The sequence below is a fragment of the Lissotriton vulgaris genome, chromosome 5 (assembly GCF_964263255.1).
Source record: "Lissotriton vulgaris chromosome 5, aLisVul1.2, whole genome shotgun sequence".
NCBI lineage: Eukaryota > Metazoa > Chordata > Amphibia > Caudata > Salamandridae > Lissotriton > Lissotriton vulgaris.
Genome location: NC_141693.1, coordinates 870,980,264 through 871,001,745, shown reverse-complemented (window position 1 = coordinate 871,001,745; position 21,482 = coordinate 870,980,264). Strand labels below are relative to the sequence as shown.

Genomic DNA, 21,482 nt, shown 5'->3' with positions numbered 1-21,482 from the left:
TAAGTGACTTTCAACAGCATACACAGTGGACTAACTACTAAGTATCATTGTGAAAAAATTGTGGCTGTTCAAGGTGCCGCAATGAAACCACTGGGAAATGAAGCCTCTGACTACAGCAGGAAATATAGTGCGCACATGCGAACAACTCCACATTTGCAGAGTTTAAGGGTAGTTCAGATTCCAAGCTATTTCACTGCTGTACCACTCTGCCAACACAGAAAACCATGGTGTGGTGTTTCTGAGAAGTGGAGACATGCTCAACTAGTTTATTTATAAAATCTTAGCTCAGTCCTGGGAGCCTATGCCTTACAGCAGTCAAGCTTTGACAAAGGAACAAGTGTAAAGTGTTAAGAAATACCAAAACACCTGAATAGGAAGAAAACGCAATGCAAAACAAATCCAACACCAATTTATATAAATAGGTTGTATTCTTAGCTTTAAATAGACACCTCAACAACAAACATATACTTGGGGATTCAGAGATGGAAAATGCCTCTGTTCTTGGCATGTAGAGCTGTAGATTCACATGCTTTGCATAAGTCTGCCATCTAGTGTTGGGTTGGGATGTTGGCACTTTGTTTTTCTTCGAAGAAATCTTTTCCACTCATGCGGTAGGGGACTCCTCCTTTCGGTGATAGTGTGCATGGGCATCCACTGGATTGTCGAGATTGTTTTCACGCAGAGGGTGTGAATGAAGTTAGCAAGAGTAGAATAGAGATGTTCATGCATATGTATCTAAGTAAGATAGTACTGGAACAGGTACAGGTACCCGGAAAGGCGGGTGGGTTCATGTGAATCTACAGCTCTACATGCCAAGAACAGATGCATACTGGGTAAGTAGCCTTTTCCGTTCGAGGCAAGCGAGCTGATTGAGCAGCACCGGGATTACTCACTATCGGTCATTGAACCGGGTAACCCAAACGTCCTTCTTCCTTCTTTCGACTGTGGTTCATTTGACCTTGCCTAGCTGGCATTTAGCTCACGGCTCTCCAGCGCCCACTCCATGCTCCGGTCTCACCGAAGCACTCCTTTATCTGACTGACACCACCTTGTCTCTATAGTTAATTATTTGAATACTCCTTGAACCCGCATACCACCAAGCCTCGATCTCGCTGGCTTGCACAATGACAAATGAGGCAGTTTTACTATTAGGCATACATTACATGTCCTGATGAGATCCGTACAATGTGGTAAACGGATCGAAACGCCGTCGACAACTATGTGCACCGTATACACATGGAATTACTTATATGCCCTCTAAAAGTGTGAAGGTGTCAATATTGTTCTGTTTCATAATCTAAGCTGTGCGATTAACAAGTTTACAGAACGCTAAGCTTTTGCCTATAAGCCCTTTTGTTTGTTTCCTTTTAATTGTTTCCCTTTTGTCTGTGTGATAAACTGGGTGCAGACTTGTGCCCTGTCTTGTATATTGTGTGGGAATTATGTTTTACATTGACTGAAAAGTAAATACCAAGACCTCTGCCCGGCTGGGTATGTCATTTGCAATATAGTAACGACTTTATCTATATTTATTGATTAAATATTAATGCTTGTAAGGGACCACTGTTGCCTTAATAGTATTTATTTCCAAGGTCCCTTACTGACTCCTTTGGGTTCCCTTGTTGTCCTTAAAAAGTAGATCACATGCTTTGCATAGACTATACAGCAGTAATCTCCCAAAGCGGTGGCTAACCTGTAGCTGTTGCAGTGGTTTGAAAGAGTGTATGTAGAACTGCCTGGACTACATTAGCTTGCTGTCTGGCTAATACATCTAAACAATAGTGTTTTGTAAATGTGTGTGGTGTAGACTATGTTGCAGCTTTACAGATGTCAACTATGGTAATGTTTCCTAAGAAAGCAATAGAAGCCCCTATTTTGTGAATGAAATGCACTGTAGGGGGAATTGGTAAAGTTATCTTTGCATTTGCATAACATGTCTGAATACATTTGACTATCCAGCGTGCAATACCCGATTTAGAAAGGGGATTGCCTTTGTCTGGTGGAGCAAAAGCAACAAATGGTTGTTTAGTTTTACGAAAAGGTTTTGTCCAGTAATACTTGTTTAACATCTAAGGTGTGTAGAGCTTGTTCTGCCACTGAATCTGGTTGAGGAAAGAACACAGGCAACTCAAAAGATTGGTTAGAAATTTAGGGTTAGTGCAAAGAAGAAAACGTTACTTACCTGTAACTGTAGTTCTCCAGTACTGAAATCTGTCATAGATTCACATGCTTGAATCATTCCCCGATGTCGGGATGGGAGTCCCCAGTATTATTGAAAGTAATATCCTATTATACATAGAACATAAGGCCCCAGGCCTTAAAAAATGTTGCATATCTCTCTCCTTCAGTAAAAAAAAGGACCAAACTTAGAACCAGCCAATCAGTAGACACCACCCTGTAGAACCTTCCTGAGAGAAGCTCCAGTCCCTCAGATTTTCACAAGTGAGTGTAGATAGAAAAAACAGAGATATCAAATTGAGCCTTCTCCAGGGGAGGTGGGCGGGTTGCATGTGTATCTATGAAAGATTCCAATACTGGAGGACTACAGTTACAGGTAAGTAACTGGTTTCTTACTCCAGTATTGGAATTTCATAAATTTGCATGCTGGAACCAGAGGAGCTAGCAGTGGGAAACACATGTTTGTGTCATATATTAACTGCAGATAGGCACTCAAAATAGTACAGGCTGCATACCTTAATATACTCATATAGAAACCCCAGTAAAATCATAGAAAGTAATCATGTATACCATAAATCATCAAAAATGTAAGACAGTAGAGGATGGTGGGAAGGATTTAAAGCAAAAGATGCTCCCCTTATTGAAAAAGATGTCTAAGAACCCATAGTCCTACCACCACATCTCGCTTATTCTCAGTGTCCAGGCAGTAGTGCTTGGTGAAGGTGTGTGTTGTTCTCCAAGTTGCTGCTCTACAAATGTCAGGCAGGGACACACCTGCAAACAGCGCTGTAGACATGGATATTGCTCTAGTAGAGTGGGCACGTACTCTGGACATCAGAGGGTAGCCCGCTTGCTGATGACAGAAAACAATGGCACTCGATATCCATCTGAAAATGCTCTGTTTAGTAATAGGGAAACCTTTCCTAGGTGCACTGTACACTGTAAAAGTTGATTCGACTTGAGAAATGATTTTGTCCTGTTCAGGTAAAATTTCAGGCACCTTTTAACAGCTAGAGTGTAGAGCACGCTCCGCTGCAATCTGTGTGTTTGTTTTGAAATCATTCTACCAATCGGCTCATTGAGGTGAAAGTCGGATGGAACTTTGGAGATGAACTTGGGGTTTGTCTGTAGAATACATTTGTCCTAATTGAATTGAATAGAAAGGCGCTTGGGTGGTAAAGGCCTTGAGTTCACCAACCCTTCTCGCTGAAGTAAGAGCTAGGAGGAGAGCCACTTTTCAGGATAGGAACTTCATATCAGTCTTGTGAACCGGCTCAAAAGGATGTTTCATTAGTTGACTCAGCACCGTATTCAGCTGCCATGTGGGAGGAGGTGCCCTAACTGGGGGAAACATCCTGAACCGACCTTTAAGAACCTGCTTGACCAGTCTACAGGACCACAGAGACGGAACATGAGCTGATCTGCGGAAACTAGAGATGGCAGCTAAATGTACTTTAATTGATGCGTGAGCTAAGACAGAGCGCACCAGGAGTAGATAAGGAAAGACTTCCTCTGGAGGCGAGTGGAGAGGATTGACTTTAGAAGATGTACACCACATGCAGAACCTCTTCTATTTAAGCAAGTAAGTCCTTTTAGTGCTGTCTGTGTTTGCTCTCGCCAGCACTTGTCTACATTCCTGTGGGATCTTTAAGTGTTGAAATTCCTGGAACTCAGGAGCCAGACTGACCAGTTCAGAGAACTGGGGTTCAAGTGGCATACTTGCCCCTAGTTCATTGTCAAAAGAGACGGAATTGGTCTGAGATGGATCGGAAGCTTGACTGAAAGTAGGTGAAGTTCTGTGCACCAGTGCTGGCGATGCCATGCTGGTGTTATTAGAATGATCTTGCAGGGTTCCGCTTTTAACTTCTTCAGTACTCGTGGAAGGAGAGGAATTGAGGGAAAGGCTTAAGTAAAAATGCTGACCAAGCTATTGAAAAGGCATTCCCCCATGAACCCTGATGGTGACGCCAACTTGCAAAGTACCAGCATTTCGCGTTGTCTGGTGTTACGAACAGATCTATGTTCGGCTTGCCTTATTGGGAGAATATGTTTTCAAGAGTGCATTGATCCAATGCCCACTCATGGCGGGTGGTCTTAAAACTGCTCAACGTTCTGCTATGATGTTCTGTTTTCCTGGAGCGTACTCTACTGATAGATGCGCCTTGTGATGAATCGCCTAGCACCAGTTCAGCTGGGATTCCTGAGAGAGCAGGAGAGACCTCGTCCCTCCTTGTTTGTTGAGGTAGTGCATTGTGATGGTATGGTCTGTTCTGACAAGCACCAATGTGTTTTGTATTCTCGGCAGGAACGCTTGAAGCGCCATGAAAACTGCTCTCAACTCTAGAAGATTGATATGAAGATCTCAGTGGGAAGATGCCCATCTTCCGCTGACCTGCAAATCTTGGAGAAAAGCTCCCTAGATCTCCAGGGATAAATCTGTTGTGAACACTAGAGGAGCAGCTTGGGATAGGAACTGTAAACCCTGTGATAACTAGCGAGGTTGTCTCCACCAGTCCAAAGCAACTATCATGGATGGAGTGATTCGGATCAGATTGTCGAATGTGCCCTCTGTCTGTACCCATTGCTCGCTTAAAGCTGCCTGAAGAGGACGCATGTGGAACCAGCAGTGAGATATGAGGGGAATACAAGAAGACATCATTCCTAGGAGAGATTTGAAGAGGCGAACGGAAAGAAACCCCCTTTTTTGGACCCGTTTTTCCAAGGATATTAGCCTTTGTTGTCTCTCCAAAGTAGGATACGCCTTGTTTTCCGTGGTGTCCAGGAGAGCGCCTAGAAAGAACAGCCAACAGGATGGTTGCAGAATCGATTTCTCTACATTTAAAGTGAGGCCCAGTTTCTTGAATAGCTGCAGACAGGTTTTGGTGGATGCCCTTTCTGCTTTGTAAGTGGGGGCCTTGAGAAGCCAGTCGTCTAGGTAAGGAAAAATGTGATGATGTTGTTGCCTTAAATAAGCTTCAACTGGCGCTAGACACTTCGTGAAGATGCAGGAAGCAGATTTTAGTCTGAAAGGTAGGACGCGGAATTGAAAATTAGTATCGGCCACTGTGAATCTTAGAAATGTTTTGTGCTTTTGGCATATGGGTATATGAAAGTAGGTGTCCTGGAAGTCCAGAGACGCCATATAATTGTTTCAGTTGAGAAGGTGTAGCACATCTTGAATAGAGATCATGCAGAACAATTGTTTTTTGAGGAATTTGTTTAAGTTCCTTAGATCCAAGATCAGTCTCCACTTCTTTAACTTCTTTCGGATCAGGAAGAAAGAGGAGTACTAACCTTTCCCTTTTTGTTTGAGAGAAACTCGTTCTATTGCTCCTTTCTGCAACACTCTGGTTGCTTCTATCTTTAAGAGATGCAGGTGCTTTTGAAAGCGGGGCAGAGGAATAGTAGGTGGAGGGATCCTTATAAATTTCAAAGAGTGTCTGAATTGGATTAGATTTAGGACCCATCTGTCCGATGTTAGACCATTACATAATAAATAATGAGATATTTTGCCACCCACCGAGGATGGAACAGGCAGGATAGAGGCAGTCAGCAGTGAGAGGTCATTGGCGGTGACCGGTCTCTTTGCCCTGGCGTCCTGGTTTTCCTCTAAAGGAAGCCTTGTTGTAAGCAGCCAGGAGAGATGGAGAAGTGTGGCTCAATGGTTAGAGCGGCAGACCCTGATGCAGAGGTCTGGCCCGGGACCAGGGTTCAATTCCCCGCCTTGGCGGGTGTTGGGCTCAAAATTCCACTGACCTGATAATTCTCGCCTCAGTGCCTATTCCAATCATGGAGTCCCACTCTGCAACTTTGGGCAATAGCTTGCTTAATCTCCACAACGGCCCCACAACGCTAAGGATGCCTGGCCTCCACCTTGGGGGTGCCCAGGAGTGGACGCCTCACAGGGAAAGCCAGGATGGGTTCCACAGCGGTATTCGCACAAGCGCCTTGAGACCCTTGCGGTGAGTGCGCTATACAAGTATCAATTTACATTTCAATTTATATTTAAGCAGCCGTAAACTGGGGCCTATATTGTTAAGCAGAGGAAGAATAGACTGGGTAATGAGATTGTTGGTAGCCTCCTCTGAACGATTGGTAACCTTTTCCTCGGAGCAATGAAAAGGCATTTTCTTGTACAGTAAAGTACCTAATGTCCTAGCCGTGTCTTTCTTAATAGCTTGTAAAGCTTCATCGATGTGGCAGCCAAACAATTCTTCTCCATTATACGGTAGATCGAGAATCTTCATTTGTACTCCAGGTCTGAATGAAGTGGCTTTCAGCCAACCTGGACGCCTCAAGACGGCCGCTCCTGGTAGCTCTGGAAGCCAGTAGACACTACAGCCAAAGCGCAGTCTATTACTTCAGAGGCGGACCGCTCGCCTTCAAGAAGAATCTTCTTAGCATCCTCCTTGTCCTCTGGTGTAAGTCTGTCCAGGAATGGTGTTATATACGACCACATTTGCCTATTATAACAGCCCAGTAAAGACAGAGAATTTGCAGCACGTACTGTCAGGGCTGACAGATGAAAAACGCTTCCCGATGTTGTCAAGAATTCTGCCTTCTTGATCAGGAGGAGCTGTCAGAGGAGCTGAAGGATTCTTAGATAGTCTCTGCGCTGCTTGCGAGATCACTGAATCTGGTTTTGGATGACCTATTAAGCAAGTGGGAGCGTCATCCAGAGCTTTATATTTTCTGTCCAGCCTTGGCAACACTGGTAGAACAGTAGCTGGATTTTGCATTATTCTCAGTCCTTCTTTCCAAATGTAATCCATAACAGGCATAGATCTTACCATTTTTTTGTGAGGTTCTTTAAAATCATATAGAAAACAATCCTGTGGTTGCACAGGCATTGGTAGATCAAAGCGTTTTGCCGCTATCTCCAGAAGATTATGGAAGCCCCCAATATCTTCGGGATGTGAATCCACTTGTGGGAGAGATGGATATGCCAGGGTGAGAATAATGTAGGAATCCCATTCATGATGATTAATCTTTCCTTGTTCTCTTTACATTTCCTCTTCAGAAGACGATAACTGTTGCACAGGAGCCACTTGAGGAGAACAATGACCAATTGGGGACCCCAGCTGGAGGAGAGCGAGCCCTTGCCTGTGGAAGGAAAGGCAGGGAAGGAGGAGGAGCTTGTTGGATACTCTCCTCTGGAGGAAACCTCCTCTTATAGTCTGCCAGAATAAATTGTAAATTAGTCATCATATTTGATGGAAGGTACACTATGTCTTGTTGTTGAAATTGCTGCTGTGAATGGTAATACTAATGACCATAATGCTCGTCATCATCAGAATCTTCCTGCTATTTGACATTAAGGTCCGATTGGCTTAAAACTGCCCCAAAAAGACTATCGTCCTCAGATCACTCTTCCTCATCTTCCTCTTCCAGAAATTGGGATGGCAAAACAGCTTGCACCTGACTAGGTGAAGTTAATGCTGGTGTCAGTTGAATTTTTGCAATTTTTTGCAATTTTTATTTTCTTGTCGATGGTGTCGTGGATGAGCCTGTCGACGAATTCTGCTTAATGGCCAAACCTTGGATAGTCAAAGGAATCTCCTTTGTCGACTAGGGCGGTTTCTTCTGGTCCATCGACGGAATTGCCTCCAACAACGACGAACAGTCGGAGACAGGGATCTTCGTCGACGGTAATTGAGTGGATACTGTCAAGACCGCCGATGACACTTCCGCTGTTGACGACGGTCGCCCCGTCGACGACAATGAAATCAAGGTCCCCGTCTACGAGGTCAACTGCGAGAGCTGTGTCATCGACGAATGCCCAGTCGTCGGGAATTTGCCTTTCAACCACAATGATGACCTCGAAGAGACAATCTGCTTCGTCGACGATAAAGGAGCCAGTCCTGACGACGATGTCATCGTCAACGAAGACATCGATGCTGAAGAGACAGTGACGGTAGAGACTGAAGACACCATTGATGTGACCAGATTCACCTCAGGGGAGGATTTCCTCGTCGACTGAGCTGTCGTCAATAAGCTGCCCATCTGTGGAGCTGAAGTAGGCTTCTAGAAGGTATGCTTCAGCTTCATAGGTGGAGTAGAAGGTCCTGTATTTGGCTTTCTCGTAGACAAAGTTTTCTTTTCTTTGTGAGAAACTTTGCTAGCAGACACAGACTGCTTTTGAGAAAAAGAAGATTAAGTATTTGGCGCTTTCATAGGAAGCTGCGACGACGAACCCACAGGGTCATCTAAAGGTCTTTTTTTAGGCATTTTAGTGGAAGATTTAGAAGAAGTTTCACTCTCCTCATCAGAGACCACTGTGTCCCTGTTTTTAAGTCTCTGAAGCCACAAAAGAAGCCTCCCTTCATGATATTTCAAAGTCTTTGTGGAGAAAGTCTGACATACCTTGCAATCCTTAGGTTTTTATTCAGAATACAGGCAATAAAGGCAGTCCTTGAGTTTATCAATATGAAGTATTTTCTTCCTGCAAGTGCCACAGGCTCTGAAGAGACCTTTTTTTAGGCATATCTGACATGGTGGGCGTCAGTTTAAATCACGTCAAGACAGATCTACTAAGTTGGTAGCAAACCTGACTGAAAAAATACGCCAAAAGAGAGAGAATAGAAGAAAAACTAAGCAGAGCTCAGTGGAGACTCCCTTAGCACGACGTGCGGTAGAAAATGTGAGGGACTGGAGCTTCTCTCAGGAAGGTTCTACAGGGTGGTGTCTACTGATTGGCTGGTTCTAAGTGTGGTCCTTTTTTGTACTAAAGGCGATAGATATGTTACAAACTTGTTTAAGGCCTAGGGCCTTATGTTCTAAGTATAATAGTACATTTCTTTTAATAATACCGGGGACTCCCAGCTCAACAATGGGGAATGATTCAAGCATGTGAATCTTTGAAAGTTTCAATACTGGTGTAACCACCTCGCTGCGAGGTACTTGTAGAATCGTTCTTCTATGGTTAGTGCCTGAAGCTCACCTACTCCCCTCAGTGATGTAATAACAATGAGGAAAGCAACTTTCCAAGTGAGAAATTGCAGTTCACATTTATGCAATGTTTCAAAGGATGGACCCATTAGTCTGGTAAGGACAATATTAAGATTTCACGCTGGGGCAGGTGGAAGTCTTGGTGGAATAACTCTTTTAATCCTTCCATAAAAGCCTTGATAACAGGCACTCTGAAAAGAGACCGATGTTGTCTATTTTGAAGGCATGCAGCTATTGCAGCGAGATGTACACGTATATGTGTATATGCTAGATTTGATCGCTGCAAATGCAGTAAATAACAAATGATATTTTGAACTGAAGCATGAAGTGGTTGTTATTACAATAAATAACAAACCGCTTCCATTTTTCTGCCTAGCACGCTCTTGCAGTAGGTCTTCTGGCCTCTTTAATGATAGTCATACAATCTGGTGGAAGACGGAGGTAGCCAAACTCTATGATTTCAGGTGCCAGATATCAAGGTTGAGAGGCTTGGGCTCTGGATGTCTTATCTCTCCATGGCTCTGTGTGTAGAGACTGGATGTGAGATGTAGTTTTTGATGAGATGAGGAACTACTGAGAGCTCCAGCAGGGTAGCAAACCAGGGTTGACGGGCTCATGTGGGAGCTTCCAGGATTGGTGTGAGGGATGTTTGTCTGAGAATCCGAACCACTAGTGGGATCACTGGGAGAGGCGGAAAAGCGTTGGCAAATATCCCTGACCAGTTTATCCATAGAGCATTGCCGTTGGATAATGGGTGTGGATACATGGAAGCAAAGTTTGGGCATTTTAGTGTGTGGCGAACAGATCTATGTCTGTGAAGCACCACATCTGAAAGAATGGGAGACCTTGAGGGTGAAGGCCCCACTCGTGGATCTGTTGTCTTTGTCTTTGCTGACAGATCTGCGATCTGATTGTTCACTACTGGGAGGTGTTCCGCTATGAGATAAATCTTGTGAGGAATGTCCCACTTTCAAATGGCTTGTGCAAGGTGTGACAGTTGGAGCGAGTATGTCCCCCCTGCTTCAGTATGTAATACATGGCTGTCATGTTGTCTGTGCGTATCAGGACAGCTTTGCCTACAAGGCGAGTCTGAAAGGGTTTGAGCGCTAGAAAGACTGCTAGCAACTCTAGACTCTAGATGATTTCTGTAGAGTTGGTTTTGACTCCACAGTCCCTATATTGTTTGAGTTTGGAGATGAACTCCCCAACCATTGAGCGATGCGTCCGCTGTTAGCACTGTCTGGGGAATTGGGTCGATGAAAAGCCACCCTTTGGAAAGGTTCTGTGGATTCCACCACTGCAGAGAGCAAGGAGTGCGGCCAATTTACCAACACTAGATCTGTTAATTGACCCAGAGACTGATTCCATTAACATGCTAAACATTCCTGAAGGGGACGCATTTGAAGTCTTGCATATGGAGCTATCATGAGCTGGTAATGAGTGGTTGGGCTGAAAGCTGGAAATTAGAGCCTTACTATTGTGAATTCTGGCTGGATTGGGACAGGCTAGAGCTTTTTGTGCATCTAGGGTGGCTCCCAGATATGTCTGCGTATTGGAGGGCTGGAGATGGTACTTTGACAGATTTACTATGAACCCGAGGTCGTGCAGTAATTGTACTGTTCTTTGAGTGTACTGCAGACACTTTGTGAGAGTGCTGGCTTTGATGAGCCAGTCGTCTAAGTATCGCAAGACATGACTAGGTTGTCTTCGCAGATGTGCAGCGACGACTGCCAGGCATTTGGTGAATACTCTGTAGCAGTGGTTACTTCGAATGGGAGCACTTTGAACTAGTAATGCTTTCCCACTACCACAAATCTGAGGGATTTGTGGAGAGCGGGATGTATTGGAATATGGAAACATGAGTCCTTTAAATCCAGAGTAGATAGAAAGTCGCCTTGCTCAAGCAGTGGGAGCAATTGCTGGAGTGTTACCATGTGAAAGTTGTCCAATTGAATGTAGAGATTTACGTCTCTGAGGTCTAATATAGGCCTGAGAGTTCCATCTTTTTTGGGTTCAAGAAAGTATAAGGAGTATACCCCGAGTTCTTGATAGTGTAATGGGACGGGCTCTATAGCTCCCTTTTGCAGTCGAGTGAACTTCTTGTTTGAGAAGCTCCAGATGCTCTGGTGACATTTTGGGTGTTCATGGAGGAATGTTTGGGGGATTGTTGGTAAGCTCCAGGCAATAACCAGATAAGATAATTTCTAGAACCCATATGTCTGGAGTGGTAGTATTCCAGAAGGGAAGAAATTAAGAGAGACGTCCACCGATGGGTGTGCATTGATCGGGAGAAGAGGAGGCAAGTCACTGATGGTTCGCTGCAGGGGAAGTACGAGGTGTGTTACCTTTGCCCCTTCCCTTGCCATTATTGCCCCGAAATCCTCCTCTAAAGTAACCTCTGGAAGAGGGTGACTGATTGTTGCCTTTATAAGAAGAGGAGGTGTCTGTGGAGATATTTTTTGAGCCTCCCCTGTAAAAGGAGCGGCGAAAGGAATCCTGAACCAGCTGGGGACTGCAAAGCCCCCATAGATTTTGCTACCTCTATGTCCCTTTTCATCTTTTCTAAATAATTATCCATCAAAGGACCGAAGAGGTGTTGTTTATCAAAGGGTAGGTTTAAAATGGAAACCTGGACTTCAGGTTTAAACCCTGAAATTCTCAGTCAGGCATGTCGTCTTAAAAGAACACTGGTGTTGACAGCGCAAGTGGCCGTGCCAGCTGCGTCTAATGTACATCTAATAGAAGTGTTGGAAATTAAATTTACCTCATGAATTAAATCATGTGCCTTTGATCTGTGTTCATCTGAGAAGAATTGGAACAATTGTTCCAATTCGTCGTAGTGAGCCTGTCATATCTCTCTAACAGAGCCTGTATGTTGGCAATAAACCAGTAATTTGCAGCCTCTGCAGCTACTCTTTTGCCTGAGGCATCTAAAAGCTTCGACTCCCTGTCAGGAGGAGTGGCATCTCCTGAGGTTTGAGAGTTTGCTTTTTTGCGTGCGTTAGAAACCACTAGGGAGTCTAAGTGAAGTTAGCCTTTAATGTAGACAGGGTCTGTAGGTGCAGGTTTGTATTTTTTGTCTACTCGTGTTGTTAGCAATTTAACATGCAAAGGGTCTTTGAATACTAAGCATGGGCGAATTTTGCGAATCTCGCGTTCGCGAATTTTGCGGATTTGCGAACTCGCAATCCGCAAAATCTGCGGATTTTTTTTTTTTGTGTTTGCGCAGGTTTCAGCGAGTTCGCGAGGGTTTTGTACAATGTCGCAAATTGCGAACTTACCTGTCGGGTCGCAAGTTTCGCGAACTTGTTGTTTATACGTGTCCAGCCTGTTTGGGACACTCTTCTTCATCACTGCCACTCTCTGTCACCACTGCCACTCTCTGACTACTCATGCCACCCTCTGGCCCACCCATGCCACCCTCTGTTTCATCACAGCACCCTCTGGTTGTCCAGTCAGTGTACATTATTGTGGCAACGCAAGCACACCTTCCCTGCCTCAAGTGACCTGAATTAATTTGGGGCTGATTAATGTGTCACAGAATATTTTTTTAGCTGGCACCTGCTTCCTTAGTGCTTCCTGATTAGTGATCTTTTGCACTTGCTAAGTGCTTTCATTGTTAAAAAATTAGTTACAACACCTGCCCTGCCCCAACTGACAATAATGAATTAGGGGCTGATTAATGGATTTGAACCTCCAGCCTGGCTCCTGCTTGTCTCCCTTAGCTGTAATTCAGGACCTTTGTGGCATATGTGTAACTATTCTGAGGTTCAGAGCAGGGTCACATAATAGTTGCAACTGGCAACTGAACTCTGGAGGGGCCCCTCAGGAAGCACTACAGGAAATGGCTACTAATGATGAGCCTGAACTTTTGAACCTGGTAAGTAGTTTCAGTTTTGCTAAGATCGTATTTCTGCAATTTTGCACTTATTCGCGGGGCGCGAAGTTGTACTGGGAAGCCGCGAACTCACGCGAACAGTGCGAGCAGTGCGAGCAAAATCCGCTGCTCGCGGATTTGCGGATTTTGCGGGAGATTCGCGAATCTCGCGGATTGCGAATTTACCGAAAATCCGCAAAATCCGCGAGCGAAACTGATTTTCCGCCCATGCTTAATCGTCTGCATGTTTGAGCATGCCCTTAAGCATAGGTAGTGTGCAAGTAGATCTTTAAGAAGAACTTAGGGTTTCGAAAAGAAAATCCTCCTCCATAGTTTCTTTGGGAAGCTGAAGTCCGTGATATTGAGCAGCCCTATTAATTAGTTCTATAAACCCTATATTTTCATCAGCTGGAGACGGTTTTGTAGAGTATAGATCCGGTTCGTTTTCAGTGTTAGGATCTGTATTATAATCATCACATGCATCGGGATCATTGTCATCGGATGCATTGCATCCCCATCCCAGTCACCTTGGTGGTCAGGTGACTGCGGTGAATGTGTAGAGGTAATGAGTAAGTTAGGGTTGAGTGGGGAAGGTGGGCAAAAAGGAGGGGGAGGATTAGTAGCCACATCTTTCTTTTTGAGGGAAATGTGGTAAGCTTCGGGGTTTGGAAACATTTGGGTAAATTATACTGTAATGAATATCATAGTACATATGCTGTGTAATATGCTATGTGATTATAATAACATTGATCAAATTGACATATTAAATATGTATGCCATGCATTAAAACAGGTACTAGAACGACTGCAATATAAAAAAAAAAGCATTAACGGTATAACCTAACTGTATACATATCACATATGATACAAAAACTAAAAACCAAATAAAATTTGTTGAAAAAAAAATGTGGTAAGCTTCTTTCATCTCTGGTTTCCGTTTAGCTGGCAATTTAGCATGGATATGACCAGACTTAAAATTAATGACGAGCTATTTTTGTTTCGGGTCCGTGTTGGAAGGTGGGATGTCAAAACAAAGCTCCTTGGATGGGGAGGAGCTGTTTTGCTTTGGGTGCAAATGATTTCGGTGCAGAATCTTTCGTGCCGAAGTATTCAGGTCCGAAGATTTGTTTCGGCATCGAAGGAATCGTCCCGATGACGTGCTTGGATTTTGGAGCCGAAGATTTTGGTTTGGTGCCTGAATGGCGTTGACTTGGTCCCTAGCCGGAAGGCTTTGACTGGTGTTTTGGTGCCAAGCCTGAAGGCGGAGCGTTGGAAACATGTTCTCAGTGTTGACCTTGGCCCAAAGAAACAGAGAATCCTGGAGCCTTCTTCTTCAGCATATTTTGGGGCAGGGGAGTCTTCTTCCATGTCTGATTCTTCAGTCAGGGAAATGTGTTCCTTTTCTTCCTCAGCTCCTTGCACGTTAAACATTTCTTCAGAATCTTCTCCAAAAATATCCGTTGGCACATTTTATGATGTTGAACCCAACAATCACAGAGCTTCTTCTTCGATTGAAAAGATCAGCACGCGTTTCAGTCCTGTTCGTTGTGTTACAGGTAGAGACACAAGTTGCACACCTCATGCAAGTTGGTGCGCTGATATTTAGCGTGACACCCAAGACAGAATTTAAATGGTGTCTGTTCCATCGACTGCGAGGGGTCCCGACGAGGGTAAGCCAATCCACCGACCACAAGTTTTTCGATCAAATATTTTTTGAACGATACGTTACGCGGAGAATGGGGAACGCGATCCAGAAACTATACCTTCAAGGGTAGTGGATTGCGCACCAAGGGGAATATGAGAAACAGTGTCAAACTGGAGTGCAGAAATTGATGTCTGAACCAGACGGCGGGAAAAAACAATAGAGTCGATGCCCATGCGCACGGTCACCCAAAGGAGGATTCACGCTACCTTGTGACTGGAAAAGACTTCTTCGAAGAAAAACAAAGTGCAAACACCCAGACCAAACACTATAAAAACAAAGTGCAAACATCCAGACCAAACACTAGATGGCAGACTAATGCAAAGCATGTGATCTACAGCTCACATGCCTCAAGCATAATTTTTTTAAGAAACAATAAATCACAGCTTTTCACTTAGTACAATAAACCATTGTCATTTACTGTGACTCGCGGTTTGGGATTAGCCACAAACGTAGGAAGCTGGCTCTGTATATACTATACCAAAATGAGGTATAGTGTGCACAGAGTCTGGAAGAACCCCCAAATGAAGGCAGAGGTAAAAGTAGATGGCACCTTACTCTCTATTTGTGGTAGTGTGGGCGAGCAGTAAGGCTTAATCAGATGGTAGTGTTAAGAATTTGTTGTACACAGTCAGGCAAGAAATTATGTCACACACTCAAAGACTGAACTCAGACCAATTTTGTTTGTATGAAGATATTATGTAGTTATTTTATTTCTATAACCAAGTCAGGCCTGGTATAGGTAAGTGAAATAATACTTTGCAAGATTTATGCCGTGAATTACAGTTGAATGCAGGTTCAAATGCAGTTGGTTGATTTACAGGTAAGTCAATAATCAAAATTACTTTTCAGTGCCTTTGTAGATTACTGTACACATTACATCTTGGATTACTTTTTAAGTTACTTTTGGTACTCAGTGTGATATTTCTAGATTACACACTGGGACATTTCCTAGACAAAGGGCAGGTAATTCAGTTTTTGTACATTAGCAGTTTTTCAAGGTTTCATATAAACCAACTCCACACAAGAATTTTTAAAGAAAAGCAGTCAATGCAATCCTGTGGGAGGAAATGAAGTTATCGGTTTACAGGAAAGTACTTGGTTGTGAGAGCTGGGTTTCTGGGGTACGAACCAGGGTTCCCCCAGCGTCGAGGGTGCACTCTCAAAGCACCCTCAGCGGCACTAGGGCGGCCGGAGTAAGCTGGCCACAAGCTTGTGGAAGCAAAGCTCCAGATGTTAGGCTCAGGGCAAATTGTGATCCGGTTTAGCACACAAAGTAGCACAGGGGCGGCCAGGTCCAGGGTGCTGTTTTGACGTTGGGTTCCCTGTTTTCAATGGGTATTTCCGTTTTTGGTTTTTAGCTGCAGGCTCGGTCCAGAAAGTCTTCCAGGAGGTACCAACAGCTGGGCAGGTAAGTTGGAGGGCTCAGTGACGAAGGTGTAACTCGGGTTCTCTTCTACAGGGCGCAGGGCAGATGGATGCAGGGGTGTCTTTTGAGGTCGGATTTCACCTTACTGGGCCTCTCGCGGTTGGGGGTGAGGCTCCATGCAGAGGCAGAAGGCAACGTCAGGGATTCCTGGAGGGGTCAACCAATGATGTACTCGGACTCTGGAGCACTGGGGGGTCCTCGCTGGGATTGGTGGGCTACCCGGATTCAGGTCGTAGGCGTCAGGTGCAGTGGAGGTTCTAGGCGTCGGGTTTCTTTGTCCTCAGCAGGCTCAGAGTCTGTCTTAGGAGTTTCTTTTGAATAGAGCTGTTCACAGGAGATCAGGTAAGTGTTGAAGGCAGTCAGTGCTCCCAGGGGTTCTGGAGGTTGCTGGCTGCAGGACAAGGCAACTTCTGGCACATGATCTCTGGATACTGCAGACAGACCAGTAGGGCTGGGGCCAAGTCAGTTCTTCTCTGCAGTCGCCTCTGCTGGGCGCCTTCTTTCATCCTTCTTCGTAGGTTGCGGGAAACGATCTTCTTGGTTTACGGTTGCATCCTAAATATCGTTTTAGGGGTCTCGAGGTCAGTACGCGACGTTAGGGTGACTATACCCTTGGTGTGCTCATCAAAGGTACAGGGCAGTGGGCACAATCCCTAATCCTGACTGGAGAGTTCCTGCCATCTGCAGAATGGCAGGCATTGAAGAGTGGGCTTCACCTCGCCTCCCCCACCTGAGGGGTGGGGTTGGCAGAGGTGGGCACACCTTCTGGGCTGTGCTTATTTTTCCCGCCTGTCTTCCTGCCGAAAGGAGGGGAGGCAGGAAGGGGGCCTGCTCCAGATGGCAGGAGAGGCAGAGGGTCGCGTTACAAAGGTGGCAAGGCCTTTGAAGCTCCCCTGCCACATATTGTTCTTTCTAGCCTGGGGGAGGTGTGACCACCTCCGCCCAGGAAAGGCTTTGTTTCTGGGCTCAGGGAGCAAAGGTCCCCACCCCAGGGGTCCAGCAACATGTCTCGTGGTGGCAGTCAGGGAACCCACTAGAGTCTGGTCGCTTTTCAGGGGGCATCTCTAAGATGCCCTCTGATTGCACTTCTCATTAAATTACACACTGGCATCAGTGTGGGTTTAATGGGCTGAGAAGTTTGATACCAAACTTCCCAGTTTTCAGTAAAGCCATTATAGTGCTGTGGAGTTCGTAATGACAAACTCCCGCACCATTACTCTTAATGGCATTACTGCACTTATAATGTCTAAGAATTGGTCTAGACACTGAAGGGGCACAGGGCTCATGCACCTCTACCCTCACCACTGGTATACTGCAACCAGGTAGAGGGGTGGCTGACATTTTCCAGGGCAGTGGGTTGTAGACATGGCACAGAGGGTGCCATGTCAACTCTTCACTTTGTTCTGCACCAAAACACGCATCCTGCAATGGCAGTGTGAGTGTGCAACGGTACAGGTCCTCTAATGGTGGCACAATAAGTGCTGCTGCTCTTGGAGGCCTTCAATTGCCACAGTGCTCTTGGCACTCATGGTACCTTTTACAAGGGACTGACATGTGGCCAGAGAGGTGCTAATTGGGGGTACAAGGTATAGTTTTGGGAAAGAGCACAGGCCCTGGGAAAAAGGTGTGTGTGTTTGGGGGGGGGCATGGGTAGGGTGTACTACAACAGAAACCCAGCTTCCTACAACAAGTATCTTGAAAACCGCTATAAGGGCACTCTTGTGGGGATCAACTTTGACAGGAAGCCAGTCAGAGGGACCAATATGGTCCAGCTAAAGAGTTACCTCACCAAAAAAGCTGTCTAAAGACCAGTCCTGGGGTCTAAGGGTGCATCGCCATACAAATCAATGGTCTCATCCTGATGAAAGGGATGCAGGATGCTGAAGATGCTCAAGGATGCTGAGTGGTGTCTCGTATCTTTCTGTGGCCACTCCTGGGACCCTATAGCTGAAACAGGGAGGCAGCCAACTGACTCCGAGTCCCTTTCTCTATCTGGGGTGACTTTTCGGGATACCAGAGACACAATCCTTTCTTTGATACCCAAAGGTGCAAAAGAAAGCAACCTCTATTTGCTGGGTCCAGGGAACAGCAGGGCAGTCCTTCAGTACTCTCTCCAGTCCAGAAATAAGCTGAGGTCCGGATGCCAGGGGTGCCACTTTTATGTCCACCTCTTGCCCTCGGGGATGTGGCAACTACTAGCCAATCGGCTACTTGGTCTCCTCCCACCTAGCTATGGCTTCCTGCTAAGTGTGGCATTTGGCTAGCCCAGAATGCACTTTTCTGCCCACTCCCAACATGGCATATCCATTCTCTTGGTGCGAGAAGCTTCCTAGCCGACCAGAGATGGGACTCCCTGAGGGCTTCCTGTCCTTGGAAAAACTAGTTTGGCATCTCTGTCCGAGATGCCAGTTTGTCTCGTAAAATAAAAGAGCAGACCCCCTCATGTGGGACTATAATATGCACTTCAAAAGTGGCTTACCCGTAAAAGGTTGCCTTTTGGGCTCACACCCTCTCTAGATCACCCAGCGAGGAGGAGGGTCACACCTCCCTCGGAAGGCCTTTTGTGCTCCTTCCAGAAAGTCGTTCACATATCTTCTCAGGAAGACAGAAATTTATCTCGAGGACAGCAGAATGTGAGCGAGAATCAATGGAAAATTTGGTCAGCTTTCTAAAGTTGCCATTTGTGCAAAATTTAAATTCAACTTGAGCAGCAAGTCGGGTTTAATACAACAATTCTGTTGATACCTTGAAGTACCATATTTAGTAGTCCAATTCAAAAATTACCACTGCTGTATTGTGTAGGAAAGTGCCTCTTTTTGACAGGGTCGACCCTCTTTTGCCTGGTACTGATGCATTTTTGACTGAATGTGCACTGGGCACCTGATGACCAGGTCCCCAGTACCAGTGCTCTTTCCCTAAAAAAAGGTAAAATTGTCTAATTGTGTTACAATTGGAACACACTTTAATACCCTTGTAAGTTCCTAGTAAATGGTACCCCTGGATCGAAGGCATGGGTACTAAAGAGGGTCCCAAAGGGCTGCAGCATCTATTATGCCACCCTAAGGGACCCCTACTCAAATTCCATGCAGATAGCCATTGAAAACACAACATGGCACACTCACTGTGCGCCATGTCAAAGTCATTGCATGTAATATCAGTAAGTCACCCCTAAGGCAGGCCTTGTAGCCCTAAGGCAGGGTGAATTATATTATCTGTGAGGGCATATCTGTATGAGCAGGTATGCCCATGTGCTATCTTTTTCAATCACTAGATCGTACAAGTGAACAGGGAAGCCATCTAAGTACTAAGGGACTGGTCATTACGATTTTTCCCAGCTGCATGATAGCTTCACTGAAACCTATCTTGTTTGGTATAAAACGCCTGGTCTTAATAAATCTGTACTGTTAACAGTACTAGATTTTTTACGACATGTGCCTCGAGGGCACATTATAGGCGTCCCCTGAAAAACCTACCAGTGTCTAGTGTGCTGGCTCACTGGTATCGTCTAGCTTGAAACCACAGACAGGTTTCTGACCCCTGCCGGGCGAGTGCCCGTGCTCTCGGAGGTCAGAAACAATGCCTACACTGGAGCAAGGTGTTCACACCGTCTCCAACAGGCTAGCTAGTGATTTAGGATATCAAGGCCAGGGGCTTCAAAGACCCAGCCACCTTTGATATGTGACCATGGATTCCCCCAGACCTGGAAGATGCAACCCTTTCCCTGAGGGGATCAGGACAGGCAGGAAGGATAAGTTACTTACCTGTAATCCTAGTTCTCTTCCAGGGGTATCCTCATCAAAGTCATAAGCACTGAATATTCCCGCCCATGTGCGGGACCCCGGAAACAATATAAAAATATATATGTAAAAAACACATAAATCTCGCTCCACATATATGTCTGTACATATATTATTTTTCTCACACCAATGCAGCCCCATAACTGAGCTAAAACAATGTAAACACATATACATGCACTGCAATTATTTAGGAAACAAAAGGAAAGAAAACACATTAGGTCAAATAACCTTTGAACTTTGTGTTCTAATGAGTAAATCACTCATAAATCCTGAAAAGTGCTTGTAAATAGACATTGTTAGCCCTCAGGCTGCATTGTAAAAAACAATAGCATAGAAAATGAAACCATTTTCAACAAAAACTGGCACCGTGCCTTTAAGGCAGCCATGACCCCAGGCTTCCCATCATGCCTCAGGGGTGACAGTTAGGTCAGTTGTTCTTTGCATAACCCTGAAGACAGGGCTCAACCGCAAGATTGAAATAGTACCAAACTCATTTACCTGGGGAGGCGGGTGGGTTGCTTATGACTTTGATGAGGATACCCCTGGAAGAGAACTAGGATTACAGGTAAGTAACTTATCCTTCTCTTCCAGGGGATCCTCATCAATAGTCATAAGCACTGAATAGAATAGCAAGCCCATCAACCACCTGCAGGTAAATGAGAAGTACATGACCCAACCAAATCATAACAGCCAAATACTCAGCTGTTAAACAGATTCCTCAGGGAGGCCTGGCCCACCTGGGTATCTGCTCTCGTGTCAGAATCTAGACAGTAATGTCTGGTAAATGTATGGACAGCCCTCCAGGTTGCCGCTTTACAAATCTCAGACATTGGCACATCATGCAGGTAAGCCGCCGTGGCCGCTCTACCTCTAGTGGAATGCGCTTTAGGAGTACCCCCCAGAGGTTTCTGCGCCAATTGGTAAGCAAGCTTGATACACGAAACGATCCACCTGGAAATGGAACGTTTCGACGCTGCATGACCAGTTCTGATCGATCCGTAGTTAACAAACAATTGATCAGAATGTCAAATAGACTTGGACCTGTCCAGATAAAACTTTAAAACCCCTTTCAGGTCCAAAGAGTGTAACGCCCTCTCAGCTGGAGTAGAGGGATTAGGAAAGAAAGTGGGTAAAGAGATAGACTGATTGACATGAAAATCTGATACCACTTTCGGCAGGAAAGAAGGGTGCGTTCTGAGCACCACTCTGTTTAAATGAAACACTGTATACGGTTCTTTAGTACAGAGGGCCTGAATTTCGCTCACCCTACGGGCTGACTTAATTGCTACCAAAAAAGCCGCTTTCCAGGAAATATGCTGTAAAGTAGCTTTATGAATGGGCTCAAAAGGTGGGCCCATCAATTTTGATAGTACTAGGTTCAGCTCCCAGGGCGGAGAAGGAGGCCATACAGGAGGGTACACCTTTTTCAGACCTTGCAGGAAAGAAATGCGTTACTTACCTGTAACAGCAGTTATCCAGTATTGGTGTCTTTCATAGATTCACATGCCTGAATCATTCCCCGTCGTCGAGACGGGAGCCTCCGGTACATAAA

General features: G+C 45.2%; 1 protein-coding gene across 3 annotated transcripts in view; it reads right to left on the bottom strand.

The window, feature by feature from the left end:
* The window catches only part of POLR3A (RNA polymerase III subunit A), a 319,330-nt gene that overhangs the window by 146,353 nt on the left and 151,495 nt on the right, over window positions 1-21,482 (bottom strand). The window lies entirely within an intron of this gene.